The sequence below is a fragment of the Ceratotherium simum genome, chromosome 2, assembly GCF_057802395.1.
Source record: "Ceratotherium simum simum isolate JZ-2026a chromosome 2, ASM5780239v1, whole genome shotgun sequence".
Lineage (NCBI taxonomy): Eukaryota > Metazoa > Chordata > Mammalia > Perissodactyla > Rhinocerotidae > Ceratotherium > Ceratotherium simum.
Window position 1 is genome coordinate 66,981,237 of NC_141901.1, and position 19,678 is coordinate 67,000,914.

The 19,678-nt window shown below is 39.3% G+C and overlaps 1 long non-coding RNA gene across 1 annotated transcript in view; it reads right to left on the reverse strand.

Annotated features, from left to right (window-relative positions):
• The window catches only part of LOC147918042 (uncharacterized), a 203,504-nt gene extending 189,717 nt beyond the window's left edge, over positions 1 to 13,787 (reverse strand). The window contains exons 1-2 of the long non-coding RNA XR_015549140.1: positions 13,592 to 13,787; positions 8,357 to 8,417 (exon numbers count right to left, since the gene is read on the reverse strand). This is a non-coding gene — a long non-coding RNA (uncharacterized LOC147918042). The remainder of the gene's footprint in view (positions 1 to 8,356; positions 8,418 to 13,591) is intronic.
• Between the last annotated feature and the right edge of the window lie 5,891 nt (positions 13,788 to 19,678).

Consider the following 19,678-nt stretch of genomic DNA (forward strand, 5'->3'; position numbering starts at 1 on the left):
TGGATATCAAGAAATCTCAAATCTTTTCACCATCTATCTCATATGAACATATAGGCTTCCTGCCATCTAGAATTAGAAACCAATTTCTAAGATTCTGAGCATCTTCTGAATATGTCACTGTGCTTTGTGGAAATCTGTGCTCAGCTTAACTGTACCTGCAGGAAAACCTCACTTTGTAACTGATATCCTTGACACCACAATCAAGTGTCTAAATCCTTTATGCTTTGAGGATAACTGAGATATCCAGAGAAAACCCCAGATACTGTCTTTACAAGAATTACCCTGGACTAACCAACTAGTAGTATCAAGTGGAACTAAAGAAAAGAGAATCGAAGTTTTCTTTTTAAATGTCTACCACATTGTTCAGCATTCTCAGGGTAATCTGTGCAGTCCTTTATTATCTAAACTTGGCTAATACTAACGCATAATTTTATCATTTAGCTAGATTTTTGAAATACAGAATTCATATAAAAATGTTTTCTGAGTAAAGAACACCTTGCCTTCCCAAAAATAAAAGTAGAAATGTTGCTTTTGGTTAGTAAATACATTTACTTATTCATGAGAGCCATACCGTCTTTTAAAGCATCACAGTAACATTTCCTAGTTTCTGTTTTAGAATAATGTTTGTTTTTTTCCATTTGACACCTTGTACCATGGCTTTATGACACAACAGGGTATGCTTGGTTGGTGCGTTAATATCACAGTTTGAATGCAGTAAGCCATGAATTCAAAGGAGAGAAACTACAAAGGACCAAAAAGTGTATTACTGGTTGAATAAAGCACATCCTGAAGTGGTAATTCAAGTTTTATTTTGTCACTTTATTAATGATACTCATTATATTATAGGTTATTATATTACATAAAAGGAATCATATGCCCCCAACTGTATATGGATAATGTGGTAATTCCATCAAGGCATTCCAGCAATGCTGTAAACTACCTGGACAAAGCTGAATAGCTTGTTTATTAGCACCAGAACCCAGAATGGAATAATAGCTCTGATTTTATATACATTGGGGATACATTATATACCACAATATGCATTTATATCCGCCAGGTATACTAAATGAACACAATTAAAGTGAAATTGTGCAATGCAGTAATCAATCATAGCCTTATAAAGAGAATTACCACACATCCCTTTGGAGCTCCAAATCCCTTCCCATTTCTGTCCATCAAAGAATCAAGAATGCCAGAAAGAAAAAGGAAAAATTGTACTCTGCTCAAATAAGAGATGAAGAGGAATTCTTTCCCCAAGTTAGCTATCTAAATGTCTGTGGAGCTAGCAATTTTCTGTGATGCTTGGAGAGAACACCCAGGAGTGTGCTGGGTCTCTGCATGCTCGCTGTGATGCACAAGCAGAGGGGCTGGGCACAGTGTGCCTTCACTCCCTTCTGGGACCATGGACACTTGAATAATTTTCCCAGGAATATCTGAGACAGTTTTACTGCCTTGAAAAATAAATCATAGGACACATTAGTAAAGACTGAGAAATAACAGCAAAGTTTTCTTTTAGTGTGGTCACAGCTTGTATGAATGCAAGGAGAATCACAGAAATAAAAGCTACTATTTATTAAATACATACTATGCCCCACACTGGGCTGACTGCTCTGTATGCCTCATCTGACTTAATCCTACAGCCCTATGAGTAGGCACTATTATTAATGCCATTTGCCAGAAGTAGAACCTACAACTTGTGGCAGTCAAGTAGCCTGACCGGGGTCCCAATGCGTATAAGCATCAGAGTCAGGTCAGGCTGGATCTGGAGCCCCTGCACACAACCATGTCCACAAACAATCCATGGGAATAGCATTTCCTCCACTTTTCCAGAGTGAGTATTTACACCAGGAGAAGGCTGCCAAACACTTTCGTATCCCTACTTGTAAGCTTTCCCTTCATGCTCAAATGGAAGGAAAATTCATATCATTATGACATTATATTTTACCTTGTTCCCAGTTCCCAGAATTCTTGGTTCTTTGGAGAAGCTATTCCCTAGTCTCACAAATTGGAAAACAAACAATCCCTCATGGCATATTTCTAGAGGTATCTGAGAGGAAAGAATGGGTACTCTGACTTGGATAAAGGGGACGAAGATTTTGGGTAGAGGAGCAAAATCCAGATGGTGAAGCCCAACATCTGTGCTGAAATTTCTGAACTTTTCAGAGAGACTAAGAGATACACAGTGCTTCACCCAACACAGAATGGGCTGTAAGGTACATATACTTTCATTTAAACCAACTTCACCAAACACTAGTTACATGGCTTGAGGCATATTATTTAATAGTTCCAAATCTCAGTTTCCTCATATGTAAACATTATCTACTTCACAATATTTTCATTAATATCATAGAGTATAAGCTGTATAAAGCAATTTGTGTGTGTCTGGCATGCTAGTGCATACAATTCATATAAACAGTACAAATGGAAAGATGATTATCATAGGAGTGCCTTTTATGATCTTTTTTTGTTCCACAAAATCAGAGTTATTTCTGCTGTATTACAATGTGGAGATTTTAGTGAGGATTCCAAGAGTAAGGATGCAATCCTGTGGACAATGAACAGGACCTAATCTTAGTGCTAAGTGTGTTTTTGGTGCTCCTCTCCTATAGGACAGAGAGAAAATTCTGACACTCTCTTGGTCTTGACTTTGAGGCAACTAGCTGTCAAGTAATAGCAGTGGGTTTTCTGGGCAGTGGGTTTTCTGCTGGCCATCACATGGAAGGACGTGACGAGCTTAGAAGGTAAGAAGTCACAGAAAAAGAAAGATGCCAGCAAACCTGGAGAGCAAGCTATTCTTTTCTAAACCAGGTTGTCTATATTGGTGCTGTCCAATAGAAATGCAATGTGAGTCATAAATGTGAGCCACATGTGTAATTTTAAATTTTTTAGTAGCCACAGGTAGAAAAAAGGAAACAGATTAAACTAATTTCAATAATACATTTCATTTAGCCCAATAAATCCAAAATAGTATCATGTCCACATGTAATTAATATAAAAATATTACTGAGATATTTTACATTCTTTTTATACTTTGTCTTTGAAATTCAGTGTGTCTTATAGGTACATCACATCTTAATTCAGACTAACCACATTCAAATGCTCAATAGCTACATGTGGCTAGTGGCTACCATATTGGACAGCACAGAAATAGATAATATGTGCTAACTTACCTCTTTTTGCCAACAGCCTCTAGTAAGATCTAGTTGTGAGGGCAGCTTCATCTCAGCTTGTGTCATAAGGTAACAGCATCCTCACCCACCCCCACTCACAGGTTTTGGAATAGTATTACCAAGAAAGCAGTGTTCCCTGAGGTCATTGGGATGATGTTGATATTCAGTCAGGGAGAAACCCCTAAGGGAAGGTGAATCCCAAAGTAAAATGTTAGATCCATGGACCACACAACTCCTTCCCATCGGGAGATTCTCCTTCTAGAACTCTCCTGTGTTTGAATTTTATTTTTGTTAAGCAAGGTATATTTCTACAGAGTGCCATTCCATTTTGTGTAATAAAAATAATAGTCTTTACCTAAGGCTACTTATATGTCAAGCGCTGTTATACATACACTGTATATGTCAACTCACTCACAATATTATTTTATGAACTTTTTGCGGATGATGAAACCAAGCTACAGTGAGTTCCAGGAACTCACCCAAGATCCCCTAACTAGTGAGAGGTAGATGTGGAAATTGAACCCAAGCCGTCTGGCTCCTCACCATGGCTTTACTGCCCCAGTGTCTTAGTCACGTGCCTGACACCCTAATTAATGGGAGTGACAGTCACAATAGCCACAATGCATGTGGTTTTAGAATAAAAACCAGATCTCTTGCTCCTCATCAGCTTTTAAGTGTATTAACTTAAATAAAACCCCAGACCCTTCACTGCATCAGCATTTTTATAAGCAACTCATTCAGTTTAATCAGAAAAGGCTTCCTAAATTTCTCTGCATATATTCAAGAAGAACACAGCTGTTACATTCAGAAGATACTTGGCAGCTAATGGACAATTCCATAAAGAAAAAAAAAAATTGGCTGAGGTGAAACGCCTTTTGTTCCTTTTCCACTTTAGCCTTTTTTACTGACTCTCTTATTCCTTTCCCATACTCACATTGTATGACTTTAAACTTTTGGTAGAATAATTCCAAAGGCCTAGAGACTTTAGAACTATCCTTAGTCAAAATTTTAGGGGTCCCCAAAATTGGACTGGAGAATAAGCAGAAAGTAAATGCGAGAGAGCCCCTCCCCAGCTTTCTCAATGAGGCCCTGAGAAATTCGTGTGTGTATCAGCCTATGATTCTCCCTTTGTCTCCGCCCTGCCCCAAATATTCACCAAAGCAAAGGTTGGAGACAGAGAGAGTTATAAAGAAAACAGCCCCTTTTCATCCATCTACATAACCTTCAGGATCCCTAGAGCCGATTAGTGCTACTTTTCTTCTCCAGAGCTATTCGTGGGGCTCGGTAAGTGGAAAAGGAGTGGACTTTAGAATCCGACAAACCTGATTTGAATCACTGTTATTTACTAATATTGTGACTTTAAGCACTTCATGGAAACATTCTGATCAGTATGTATTGCTAAATATGGATAATAATACCCATTTCTCAGCGTTATTGCAAAAATCAAATGTGTATAAAATGCCTAGTACATAGCCTGGCACATAATAGTTGCTCTTCAAATGATAACCACTGTTAATATTTTAAGGGGAATGAGGTGAAGCATCCTTCTCCTACAGATTATTTTGGTCCAGGACTGCTATTTTTAATATACAGCATCCAGGTACTGTACAGGCATTGAGAAATCAGAACAGGAGCCCACCTGGAGGCAGCCCTCCTGGAGCATACCCACTGAATAGTGACACTGCCTTTAGAGATGCAGTCCTGTGGCCTTCCAAATTAAGGTAGAAGATGAAGCAGGAAAGCAAATACAAAACCCAGGTATCAGAGTCAATGAAGAGAGTAGGCTGCTACTCCCAGTATTCTTCCACTCCTTTCTAAGCAGATGTGAAGTTCCTTTTTGTGAGGACCTAAAATAAGTGCTCTAAGGACACAGAAAACCTTCTGTTCTAGAGCCCCCTTTCTATCCTCACAGGGCACGCTAAGTGCCTGACACAGCCACACAGCCAAGCTAGCATCTCTCCTCTCCAGATCTGTGCGCCCATAAATTACATCCAGTTCCATCCCAGGACCGCTGAGTCACAGCGGACAGCCCGCACAGGCCTGCCGACCGCACATACCTCTGAGAAATGAGCATGGAAATGGTAAAGCAGGGAGCTAGGGGTCAGCACCTCTCCTTGAGCAAAAGCAAGAGCTGTGTTCCGCCCTCTGCTGCTTCAGTGACTCACAGGAAGAGACTGGCCATTTAGAGAACTGAGCCCTCCTCCACCAAGTTGAGGAGGTGTGGGGGTGTTGGGCCTCTTGTCTCACTTCTCTGGGCAGATTCACATAGGCCTAGTTGCTGATCACAGAAATAAGAAGTAAGCTCTAGGTCTTTTTCACAATAGATTTCATCCCACTTTCAATTACCCACATTACTGGATGGACACATCAGCATATGCAGTACAAGAAGTCCACACCAGAGCATGGAGACCTGTTGATGAAATACTGAGAACTAAAGGGACATAATACTGAGTTCATGTAAAAACTCCACAGTGACGTATTATACAGTGCGCTTGATTTTTCCATCTCTACTTTGCCTTGTGCTCTAAATATGTCAATTATAAAACCCCTCATGTAAACCAGGGTAAAGAGATTAAATTTCAAAAACTCTTTGTTCACTTAGAAAACACTGATTAAGGACCATCGATAGATGGAAATAAGACATGAGTATTTTCTTTAAGTTTCCTGTCTATTGGTGGAGGTGGATGCTTCTATAAACAATCACAGTAGGATGTGATATGTGCTATAACAAAGGCTACTGCAAGCGGCACTGGGTTAGGTTATTTAGAGAGTGTGAACTCCACTAAACACCACAGATTAAAGAGGGGCTAGTGGAAGAAGAGCCAACAACAACAACACATTGGAAAAAGGAACTCCTCAAGAGTCCCACTCCATTTTCAGTAGATCACTATCTCTTCTACTTCATTGAGAAAATCGTGACCATCAAAGATGTTTTCCGTCAACTTTCCATTCCTCACACAAACTCATTGCCGCGTTCACACACCCTTACCCCTTCCTTCCGCCTCAGAGGATGAGGTATCCCTCTTACTGTCATGACGACAGTTCTGACTTCTGCTTCAAGCCTCTCCTGTCTTCTCAGAAACACATTTAAACCAATTATCCCGGGCCGGCCCCGTGGCTTGGTGGTTAAGTGAGCGCGCTCCACTGCTGGCGACCCGGGTTCGGATCCCGGGCTCCCACCGGCGCGCTGCTTCTCCGGCCATGCTGAGGCCGCGTCCCACATACAGCAACTAGAAGGATGTGCAGCTGTGACACACAACTATCTACTGGGGCTTTGGGGGGAAAAAATAAATAAATAAAATCTTTAAACCAATTATCCCTTCTCCCTTCTCTATTCCAACCTCTTTCCCAGCATTTTCCCACAGCTCTTAAAAATGCGCAAGATTCTCATATAATAAAAGCTCTCCCTTGGTGTCACACACTCTTGTCTTCACCAATTTTCACCCAAAATACTCAAAAGTTTAGCCCACCCTGCCGACTCTCTTAGCTTCTCACTGGAAGTTACCTTCTATCTTCACTATTTTACTGAAAACACTCTTACCAAGCTCACCAATGACTGCCAAATTGCCAAATGCAATGGGCATTTTACAATCACTGTCTTATTAAATCTCTCCTGCATTTGCCACTCGTCAGCCTCCTCTTAGAATTCTCGTCTCCACTCTCCTAGTGCCTATGGCTGAAAACTGCTGTGGTTCTGTTAATGCCCCTCTGATGGCACCTTCTCAGTTTTCCTTCCTGGGCTCTTTTCTTCCATCTGCCATTTAAATGTCGACGTTCCCCAGGGTTTTGGCTGTGCTTCTGGCTGCCTGGCCTCTCCCTGTTCCTGTCTGTTTTCTAACTTCCAGATTTCCAGTTGCATCTGTGAGCTACACAACACCTTTCAACAACTGCTTTTATTTTCTGACTAAATTAGCCAGAGTCAGTTTCTGTTGCTAGGAACTGAGAATAGAGGAGATCTGGCTTAACAGTCAAGTCTAGTGAAAAAGAGCAAGGCATGCAGTTGTGTATGAGCACAATGTGAGTAAACTGGGACTGCCACACAAACAAGAAAACAAGCAAACAAATAAATAAGCACCACAGCAGACACTGTTAGTGTTTAGATCAAGTGATGTGACATTTCCACCTACTCTGCAGAGGGAGTATTGTGCCCAATTTGGGGCATCATACTTAAAAAAAATAAATATGCACTTAAAAAAATATTTACTGGATTCTACATGAAGAATTACACTAGACAGTGGGAACACAAAGATAGTAAGACCACCGACCTTTAGAAGTTTACTCTAGTGGGAAAGATAAATGTAAGTGCTACAGGTGTAAAGGCAGTGCTGGAAGCACAAAGGAGGTACAGCCAAAGCACCTTGAGGAACAAGAATGGTAAACATTTGAGCTGGGTATTGAGTGATGAACAAGATTTCACCAAGAGAAGAAGGAAAAAGTGGTCATTCCAGGCGAAGTGAATGGCCTTCAGAGAAGACCGAGATGACAGATGGATCTAGAGCACAGGGTAAAGGAAACGTGGGTACTCCAAGACGAGAACGGAGATGAAGGGTGGTGTAGATCAAGAAATGCCAGACTATAACTCAATCCCTAAGCATTCACAATCTGGATACCAAAACGCCTTGACACCATGTCTTATGAGGGTCAAATAAAGGAAATGGGCTTGCTTCAACCCGAAAGGAAGTGTAGGGGACACAAAATGTCTCCACACAACTGAAGAGCTGTCTTTTGAAAGTATGAGTATGCAAACTTTTTGCCTATATGTTTACACGGTTCAAGGAAGAAATTACTAATGATTGGATTAACTCCACAATAGAATGGACTGTCGTGTAAGGGAAGTGAGTTCTCTGCCACTTGCAGTATTCAAGCTGATGAGGAAAGTTTTAAATTGAATTAACTGGATAGGAATTTAGGTTATACGAACTTTAAGGTTACTACTAATTCTAAGGTTTCTATTATTTCCCTGCGTTAGTTTTGTTGCCAATTTACTTGTGTTCTTAGGAAGCAAGCTTCTCAGCGAAAAACCACTGTGCATGTGGCTCTCTCTCTTAAGGTGTTGGGTCAGTAACAGTAGCCAGTGAAACCTACCCACTCCTCCTTCCCTTAACGAAACATTTTATTAGGCCTCAGAACAGAATACAGACTTTCACTCAGAGTTTTAGATAAAACTCTACTCCAGTGACTTTTACCTTCATTCCATTTTAATAACCAACTCCTTTCAGTTTTGCCATCTTCTACCACGACTCCAACCTTGAAGGAATAAGAATCCATATATTAGTGTCTGACCACAATTGCTTCTTCAATCTCAAAGTTTCTTTACTCTCTCCTGCAATTTTCGTCCAATATATTCTGACTTTCTTCCTTTCTTACCCAAGCTATTCTTCATTTTCAGAACTAGAATTCTTACGCATCCCCATATTCAACTTTTTGGTGAAATTGCCCTTCAACCACACCCATCTGATAAATTCCCAAACCTAACTTAATCCTAAATTTTACTTTCTATACTCCTATACTCTGACTATCAAAGAAAGAATATCCTTTTCACAACTATATCAGAAGCTACAACACTTTTCATGGTTGTCAATCTTAGCTGAGCCCTCATCACAATAATTATTTAATTTTCTTCGGCCAGCCAATATTTCCCTCAGTGGGTATTCTAAACCTTCTATTTCTTCAAGACCCAATTCAACATGGCAGATGATCCTGCCTGGTACTTCATAGGTGAATGTGACGGCATGCAGTAGCCCTCATTCTCTTTCCTCAACTTTCAAAATTATTTACATGCACCCTCATGCTTATCTTTTTGCATTTTGACCAAAGTTTTTACTTTAGATTATGCTGGTAATCCCCTCCCATGTCACTATGGATCTTATAACACTAATTAACACTTTCCTACTGTATCTTCTCTCTCCTCTGAAGAGAGAATTTCTGGTGATTTTTTTTCATTATATATAGATGACTCAATAGGTTAGAGGTTAGGTAAAGAATAGATCTGAGGATATAAGGTGACAGTTAAGAGGCCTCTGTACTAGTTCAGGGAGGAGATTATAAAGATATGACATAGAAAATATAGTGATGGGGAAGTTTGAAAAGGTTCAATAAATAATTAGCAGATAAACTCAACATGGTAATTAACATTATTATACATTACAAGAAGCATATCCCGTCACTGCCACCAGCACTGAATGGACCTACTGAAACCACTGATGTTCCTTGTCCCAGATACCACCACCTCCTGCAGGATGAATTCTTCACTATCTTTCCCTTCCAAGTCACTAACTTCAGGTTCAAAGTCCTAGATTAGCGTGTCTGATTGGCCAAGACAAGGTCATATACCAACTTTCAATCTGTTGGGAACATTGCCCCAGGAAGGCATGTATTTGGCATTTTGAACTTCTGGTTGGAGGAAAACTACCTCAACCTTGGAAGGAGGATTAGATCCTGGAGAGAAAATACAAATGTGACTTATACTTGTGCCATGGATTTTTGAACACAAAGGCAAATTTTTCTATCAATTTCTATTAAGTAAATTTGTCAGTCTTTTACCCCCAGTTTTAACCTTTTTATCTTTATGTACCTTGAATATGTCCCAACATTTTAGTTATCCCCTCAGCTTCAAACTACCCACAGATTAAATAAAATTGCTTATCCTAACACAAGCCTCTGGCAAAATTGCACAGGGTAAGGACAAAAACAAAGCTCTGTTAAATAAAGATAAAGACTCTCAAGTTTGAAGTTAATCTTAATCAATTCCCACTGAGAAAGCTGTTCAATGGGCTGAAAAGATGTCTAAATATGCTATTAGCCAGCTAACCATTTTCTCTTATTCCTACTCAGATTCTCTGACACAGTATCCAACAACTAAAATCCACGTTCACCTTGTTGACAATATTCTCTTGATTTACCAGGATGGTAACTATCCAAAAAAAGGGGGGTGGGATAATTTTAGAGTGATTTTTTTTTTCTTAATAAACCAAGGACGGAAAATAAGAATGGAAAGATGAAGAAATGTTTCCTGGGGGAAACGGAAAGTAGGAATAATCCCATAGTGGCTATTAAAGAACACTGAACCCTAAAAGAAATTGGACACTCCACCAACAGAGAAGCAAGAAGAGACTATATGATCTGATGATCTATCAATTTACCTATCGGCATAAAGTGTCACGAAGGAGGATGTGTCAAATGTGAAAGTGTAACTAGAAGCCCTGGTGCAGAATGTTCACCAGAAATAATTTGCCCCAAACCTATTGCTTTGAAAACCAACAGGTGTCAACTAATTCATAACTTCAGAGGGGAACCCAAGACTGCTGGCAAAAGGCCCTATACCTTTAGACTCACAATTTGTCCCAACCAGAGTCCCCTGCAGCTTTGGAACTGGCACACCAGGCGATGGCTCTGTAGCAAAAGGCTTTTTCGAATTGCATTTTTTTCAGCAGTTAAATCTGAGCTGTAACATTTGGCAGGTTTCCTTGCTAACATTTGGCAATAATTGTTTATCAAATGCTAACAAGGAATGCTGCCAAATGTAACAGCTCCGACTGAACCATCTAAAATGTAATATTGAGGCAAAAGTCTACAGACATGTGCTCAATCCTTTCTGACTAATCCTAGAAATAGGATCCTGCACCCCTGGTCATCAGACCGTGCTGCACCACAACAGCGATGCACAAGGGACCAGATTCTCTCTCCTCTGCACAGTGTATTATTTCCCTTGATTTCCAAGGGAGCTCATGAGAGAAAGATGCCTGATAAACACAGAGATGGAAATTTACAACAGGCTAGAGACCACATACATTATAACTTCATCAATTTGGATGCAAATTTTGGAAGATCAGGCAGCAAAACCAAGGCTGAATTCCTTTTACTGTGCAAATCATTTTTCAATCACATTGGTCCCCTGATTGGTCCTTGTTACCCCCTGGAAGACCTCATGCTTGTGCACATTTGGTCCTTTTCTTCTAGCTCTCTGTGCAGTGTAGGTCTAACCTCCCTTGTCTTTGCTAACCCAACTCTTTAAAGCTCTAGCTCAAATTCCACCTCTTCTGGGAAGCCTTCCCTAGTCTACCTTCGCATTATTCTTGTCCTGCATTCTTACGTTGCTTTTGTTTTAAACATTCATTGCCTGAATGCTTATTTGGCACTGGACACTATTCCTCTTTACTAGCATGTTCTACATGAAGTTTGAGTATCTTAAATTTTACCTTCCCCAGTCAGCTTACCAACCCCTTGAGGGCAGGATCTGCCTGCTTCACTCTCACAACATTCCTAACATGGAGCTGTATAAAATTCTGTACTTAATGATTTTGTGGCTAATGTTAGAGTGCAAGTTATAGAACAAATGCTTTTCAAGTGGTTTGGAAGTACTTATTTACATCCTGATACCTGATATGCTAACTCTAAAGGATGCTCAGCTATTCATCAAAACAGATTTTTTTAGGAACTTTCCCAGGTAATTTTAACTTAAGTTAGCTAAATTTGGGTAGCTAGGTATATTTGAAAGGAATCAAACTGCTCTTCTTCAGAAGAATTCTATGATTCAAACTTTTAAACATTCAGCAATCTTTTATTGCTGCTTTGTTAGGCCTTTGGAATACAAAAATAGGAAAGACATTGCCCTATTTTTTACTGCCCTACTCTCATAACCTCAAAAAATATGCTTGACAATATCAAAATATTTTAATAACAAAAAAATCAAAATTAGTTGAAGGATAGAAATAAACAACGCACATTTTTTTTTCATGTTTAGTGAAGAAAAATTTCATTTAAGATCTCCCCTAAAGACTCTGGAGGATATTTCCCAAAATTAAACAAATACACCATCACATCAGACACACACAAGTCACACATAGTATACAAACCAAAGGACTCAGAAATGAGCTCACGGGGGTAGAACAGTTAGAACAAGCAAAACCAAGGCTCTCATCTCAACTATAGATCTGTGGGAAAAATATCTCCAAATGCAAGATTTGGGTATTGCAGGAAAAGTATCTAGACACTAAGCACTCTTTGCTTTGCCACTTAATAGCTAAAAGTCATTAGATAATTTCATTAGGTTCTCAGATATCTGGACGCCTCATATTTAAAATGAGGACAATAATGCCTTCTCTGATTTATGTCAAAGGCCTCTGCCAAATACTCTCAGATACTACATAGAAGACCAAGGAATCTCTTACTTAGGAAACCAAATAAGACAACAAGAGTTATAAGCAGTTAAGAGTCAATGTATCGTAAAGAAAGACATAACGATAATAATTTTTAAACTTTAGGTTTTTCACATAAAATACATTTTTCTGCTCCAGTCTTAAATTGTTCCCAGGTCCCCTCATCTACATAAAAGAAAACACAGGTAGAGTTTTCCTCATAATATTCCAAGATTGTTGGACATGGGTCATTCAGGGCTGCAGCCACGTGGATGGCTGCCCTATGCCTTCTTCTACTTTAACTCTCAATGAGAAAGACCTAATATATAAATGGTAACCAGGCAGAAAAGAGAACTTTCACACAAAGGTTTTCAGCCCAATAAAACACCTAATTTGGGCAAGTCTGTTTGGATTAGTGCCAATATAGACTGATTCATAAACTCTTCAGAGTTTGGGTCTCCTCACAGGCTGGTTGGTTAAATCTTTGTAGTGCCTCTCTAGACTGTGCTTTCCTCCTGTACCCAACCAAATCCAACTGCTGTTCAGGCTATGGGAGGCCATGTTGCTCTTCTGACTGAGAAGAGTAGAGCTTGTATTAGCCAGAAGACACTTAGGAATTTGTCTTTTTGCTATAAAAACAGTCCATCACAGCTTACACAGAGCCTCTACTCAGAAGAGCACCTCCTCATTATTTTTTCAACAGATGTCTTACTGAAGCATATTTTACTATTTATGTTCGCTTCCTGTAAAACATCTGAGAAAATTCAGAATAACAATGAAAAATGATTGTGTTCACAAAATCAAGTAAATCCAATAATATTTCTGACAGAATTGATTACAATAATGTCAAACACCCCTCTCCACTCTCTGAAAGTTATTTCAAACATAAAGATAATGAAATATGTTGCCTGTCACTTGTAAATTGTGTGCTGAAAGTCTAAAGAGATAATTTAAAGATTTCCAGGTAGAACACACACTTGCTTTATTTTATTTGTCAAGGAAATATATTAGTTAATAACTTTCTGCTGTGGAAGGTAGAAACCCCAAAAGAAAAACAGACATTTAAACTGCAGTATGAATTTCTTCATGGGTCACAATTCCTGAATTGTAGAAGCTTCTTTATATATGTAGTAGGGGTGAACAGGGAAGGGAACAGATATTTAGGTAACATTTCCATAAAATTTAGAATTTTTTGTTGTTATAGTGGTATAGCATAGTGGTTAAGAGTATGACTGTTGAGCATTATAAAAAACCTGGGATCAGATTTCTAACTCCATCACTCACTAGCTGTGAGACTTGAGAAAGTCACTTAACCTCTTGCAGCTTCCATTTTCTCCTCTGTAAAAAAGAAGGAATAATAATTACCTCATTGGTGTGTAAAGTGGATAAAATGCACGTAACATGTAAATTACTTTCACAGTATGTAGCACATAGTAATCGTTCAACAATGATAGTTATTATTATCATTATTGAATGCACGCGTAGCTATCATTGTTATCAGTTATAGTCCTCTAAACATATTCCTTCAACTCTCTTTTCTGCTTATCCTCATTTTATTATTTTAATCTCATAATTACATAATACTTCTTACAATCTATAGCCCTTCCACTTTGATTCCTCACTCAACTTTGGGAGGAGGGGCTTGTTATCTTGTTTATCTTTTCCTTGTCTGTCTTCTTTACTATATGTAAGCTCCACATAGGCATGTCTTCATCATCACTAGCCCCTCAGAACCCAGCACATATCTTTCACATAGCAAGTGCTCAATACACAGTAGTTAAATAAATGAATGCACCATCATGCTTTCTACACAGATGAGGAAATTGAGGCCTTGAATAATTCAGCAGATACTTAAAATCAAAGTCACTTCAACGAGTAAGTGACGGAGCTAAAGTTTGAACACTGGTCTTCATTGTCAGAGCCCCCGCTCATTTCCCTGCACCTAGCTGCCTTGTTGAGCCTAGAGCTGTATGTGGTAGAGCTCTAGAAACCTAACTCACAGATTTCCTAACAACTTTTCAAAGCCCACTTTCCCTCTACAATATTCTTAATGGAATATCAAAGGGGGCAACCTGTAAATCTCAGTTAGTGGAGTCCTTTTGAGCACCAACCACTGATGTTCATGCAATTAAGCAATTATTGCTGCTGGAAATCCAAAGGCCCAACCTGCATGTTACCAGTGCTTCCATCTCCAGTGAATTTACCACCAGGGACAATAAAAAGGAAAGTAGTGAAAGGGTAGAGTAAGTGGCTGATGGTTAAATGTCACAATAACAGATTTCTACAGCTTAATTTTTGTTGGGGGGTGAAAGGGAATGTTCCTTGGGAAACAGCAGGGAACAGTTGGTAGTAAAGCCAATTTATGCCTGTATATTTTGCTGTCATCAATAAAAGACATTGCCTTGATCTGACGGAGAAGATATTTTATTGCTTAGCTCTTTTAGATACATCAAATTAGATCTTCATTTTAACAGCTTTATCTCTGGATAATAATAATAATAATACACATTTTATAATGCTAAGATATGCTTCTCACTGCTAGTACACATGGGTTATCTTGTTTGATATTCACAGCATCCCCACATAAGCAGAGGGAGGTAGTATTTTCCCCATTTTCCCCATGAGGTCATTGAAACAACAAAAGGCTAAGCGGCCTCCTGGAGATCACACAGCCCGTGACTGAGCCAGGACTGGAGGCTGTTTCCTGCCCTGCAGTCCAGTGCTCCTTCTCTAGCCCATCCAAGTCAAGTTTATGCAAATAGGTTTGGTAGCTCCGTTTAAATTTTGACTTGGTTCTAAGCCATTTCTAATATGTCAAATGTTTGATGTTTGTCAAAGAGGAAGGAAACTGGACACAACGCTGATTTTGCACCAGCTCATTTTTTCTGCATTAAATTCCACAGTTAATATCAGTAAACAGGCCACTTAAGATCCCCCTCATCTTTATTTGTGAGTTTCAGTTTTTCTCACTTTTCATAAAATTCTACAGATTTTTAAAAAGAAAAACATAATACTGAGAATACCAAATCTGATTAACGTCCCCAAATTAATACCTAGACTTATTTCATAGCCCAATCTTAATTGTATTTATCTTTTTCAGAGCCAGAGTGTCAACATCACTCAGGTTGTTGATGGGTGGGGGTGCAAATCACAATGGGCCCATGGGAGACTGATTAATATGACCTGCTATTTATTAGGCAACTATAGCATTTCAACATTGACCAGACCATGTAAAATAATTTCAGAGAAAACAGCTTTCTGGCCCTTTGCTACTTAAATATAGAAGGGGACTTCTTAGATAAATATCTGGTTTGTCAGCATATCTACAATTCATAGTCACAAAGACATCACGACATTCTTGTAAATTTTAAAACACCAAATGCAACGCCTGTGAAATATAGTAAGTAGCTCACCTTTATCACAAAGCAGAGAACTATTTGGACCTCTTTGCTCTATTCAAAATAGGACAGCACGTGTTAACACAACCCTTCCCTTTGTTACCAATACTTTGCTAGGCACTATCTGGGGAAACAGACTAAGGTTAAAAGTCTTGGCCTGAAAGAAATTGCAGTGTCAATGAGCGGAAAACATTGAAACACAGAGTGTGCTCAGCAGATGCGCTCAAGGGAGGATCCATCTGATGAAATGTCTAGAACACTGCTCTATCCCTGGCCCTCCTGCCACAACATAGGTGCTTAGTATTTTAAGGTACCTTTTGTTAATAAATCTTGCCTTTCTTGCAGCCTGGAAATCCCTTAAGGGAGCCAGTATAATCCAAAAGGAGGATCCTGGGTTTTAGGGTTTGACAGCTCTAGGTTTAAATCCAAAATTTTCCACTTCACAAGTTAGGAAATATCAGACAAGTTATTTAACCTCTCTGTGCTCAGGCTCCTCATCTTTAAAAAACTGTTGCAAAAGCACATATAGGAGGGTGCCCTGCCTGATAAATGCAAACCACAGGTGCCCACTGAATGTGAATTTCCTTACTTTCATCTATCACGTTGTAATTTTGTATCCCCAAATACCTCACACCTTATGTTTGTAGATACTGATCCTGACGTAAAGTGAAAGGACAAGAATGACATTAGTCATCCACAAGAGTTAAGTGGCAATTTTAACCCGAGGAGGAGGCCCTAATTAGATTAATTTGCAGATATGAATGTAGGCCATTCTGTTGAGATGGTCAATTATTTCAACAGAAGATCTTCCTTTGCAGAAGGACAGAACCCTACCAGAAAACAAATTGCCTTTCATGTTGTTCTTAGCCAAGAGCAGATGTCTGGCAATATGAAAACAGAGTGGTTATTTTCACAAATGAGATCTTTCTTTCTGCAGGCGGCATTGCAAAGCAGACTCTGGCTCCTATCTGAGGCTTGAAGATTACTATCTGTACGGTGTTTTTAGCAGTATTCCTGCAGTTGCATTAAAAGGCACCATGACCTCTTTCAATGCGTGGAGGATTTTGATTTTCTTCAATGTGCACTTGTAAGGGCTCAGAAATCCTTGCTCTTAAACAACCAGTGGGTTCCCAACTTTACTCCTTTGGGAAGTCCAATTAGTCTCTGATTATGTGCATATTGGTAATTTTTTTTCTCCCCTCCCCTGCTTTTTCTTTAACCCCCATAGCCTTATTTTGCTAGTGTGAAACATATTGAGTTTGTCAGGCCATTTTTCCTCCTGATGTTTCACATTAGTATTTATTTGGAAAAGGCTCCAGTTAAGCTATACCCACTTGTTCCTTATGGTAGCAAAAGGTTGCTTTACCTAGCATTGAATATATAATAATTTCAAGTACTTTATTAGTATGCATTATTCAATATTGCCTTTCTCATTGTTTTCCAGACCAAATTACCCACTGCCTGGGCTGGAAAAAGCAGTTCAAAAGCACCAGCCCTGACTGACAACCTAGCGTGTAGCTCAAGAAAGTTCATCAGCCTCCTCTTCAGATATTGACCGTAACTGCTGGTAGACACAACGCAAATTCCTTTTTTTTTTTTCCTTTCCCTTATTGGGCCCAGCCTTTGGCATGGTTTGGTTTATCTAGAGAAGCAAAATAGCAAAATAGTCAAAGAAATAAGGAGCTCAGATTATATGGACTTGACAGAAGGATCCAAGTAATTCAGACCAAAAATCTAAATAAACCTGAGATAAAATCCAACTTTTACACTCTACCATATTGTATATCAGTTCAGAGTCCCTCAATTTACAAATCTGGACTAACAAGTGCATTAGCCATTACATTTCCTGACCCAATCCCAACTCCCCAATCTCCCACTGCCTTTTTTTCTACTTCTAGGTGTGAGTTGTGAAAATGTTTAGACTTTTAAATACTCTATGGGTTTCATCTTCAGAACTTTGAAAAGCAAAACAGTCCAAGGAGCTGACGCTGAGAGTAAAACTGATACGCCTAAAAAGATGCCACCCTCATCTAAAAATATCTTCCCTAAACTGCACAAAATGTTCACTTCATTTTTTACAGTGCCTTAAAGCCTAACATTCATTCATTCATTCAATAAACAATATTGAAAGCTTAACATATGCCAGGCCCTATGCAAGGTGCTCTTCTTCCTTCACAGATTAAATTAATTTGGAATAATAACCCTCTTTTTTAAAGATGCAAATATTGGATCCTTGGCAGGGATAAACTCGTTTTCAGCCATTTAAACATTGGTGTGAATTAATTCAATCAGAATACCTTCTGCTTTCTCCAGCTTAGATCAACGAATGGTACTGATATGAACTGTGATTATGAAAAGGGGAGGTGAATTAGGAATACAGAAAACTGTGAAAGGAAGGCTGGGTTTGGGACTTAGAGAAATATTAGAATACAGGGTGAACAGGTGTCTGAGCACAAGGAGATGGGAAAAAGGCACAAAAAAAAAGGATACCAAAGACAAACTGGCTATTTAAACACTTTGTCCAACTTAGTCTAAGAAAGAAAGAGAAAAAAGACTCCCGTTCTTCTCCTCCCAATACCATACGTCCCTCTGTTCTTAGCATTCACATTACAGGCTAGTACTTCTAGAGACAGAATCAGTTTCTCTAGGGCTAGCCTAGATAGCTGATCATTGTCTAATTCATTCATCAGACACTCATTGTGAAATACCTACCATGTAGTTTCTATAAGAAAACATCTTCCCAGTCCAAATAACACATATGATATATTTTGGAATCCAATCCATTTAACAGCTATAGAATTTTTTAAGAACAATTAACAAGATTCACTTGTTCACCTCTGCCCTCATTAGGCCTGTGAGTGTATCAAGACAAGATCTCCATCAAGGGCATAAAGAATAATTAATTCATTTGTTACTTAGAGGACTCTCTAGAGATCATTAACCCTAAATTCACATACAAGAATCAATAATGCCTATTAGTGTAGGAAAAGACATTCAAATTTCTACTTATTACTGTTTTATGATATTTAATTAAGTAGCAGGACTTTAATTTGGAAGTTTCACCTTAGACATCAAGATACCATAAAGGATGCATTCCAAAAGAACTGCCAGGACATGTGCAGAATTTAAAAAGAAATGATTGAAAAGTGGCTACAGAACTCTTGAAAACCATCACTGCCATGAAGGACGTAAAATGGTCAAATGTTTGAAGACTGAAAGAGGATTTATGAGGAGCGTCATTCTTTGGAGATAGCCATCAGTGTGCTGTGAGCAGGTGGGGGAGGAGATGTATTCTCCTCAGCTCAAGCTTGAAGAAAGGGGCTAAAATGTATGCTCTGATATGTGTCACCTGGAGTTTGAGGGGCACAGTGGATGGTTATCTGACACATGCCTGAGGAATCTAAAGGAGACAGGCTCTGCTATCAGTCTGAGGTGGCAATCAGTGAAAGAGATCAACACAGCCTACACGGTGTGATTCCATTCTACTGTTGATGAGGACAAGGATTTCTAACTGTGGCCAAGAGCCTGCTTAGAGCCTGAGAAAACGTCGCTGGAGAGGACTGTCTGGAGGGGCAAGGTAACCCCAACTGGAGGGGACTCATGAGGGACTGATGGGGGACCAGCCAGCCAGAGGAGAATGTATTATCTAAATCCTCAATTACCCACACCTCAGGAAGTGTGGTGAGAGACTCCCAATGGGGTTCTCTAAAGAACCTAACAAAGAGCCCATGAGAGGAAGAACCAGATTTAAGCCACCTTTCAGCAGTGTCAGCCAAATAACACCTTCTTGGCCTCTTTCCTACCCTCCTTGCCAGAACTTTGACTCTGGCAGCATTAAATACAACATCTAGCAAGGGAGGAGAAGGTAAGAAAGAGAGGAGAAGTCAAAGCACTGGTCTGCAACCAGCCCCTGGAGAGGACAAGGAGTACCTTTAACTGTGAATGAAAAGGGAAGCTTTGATTATTACATGGG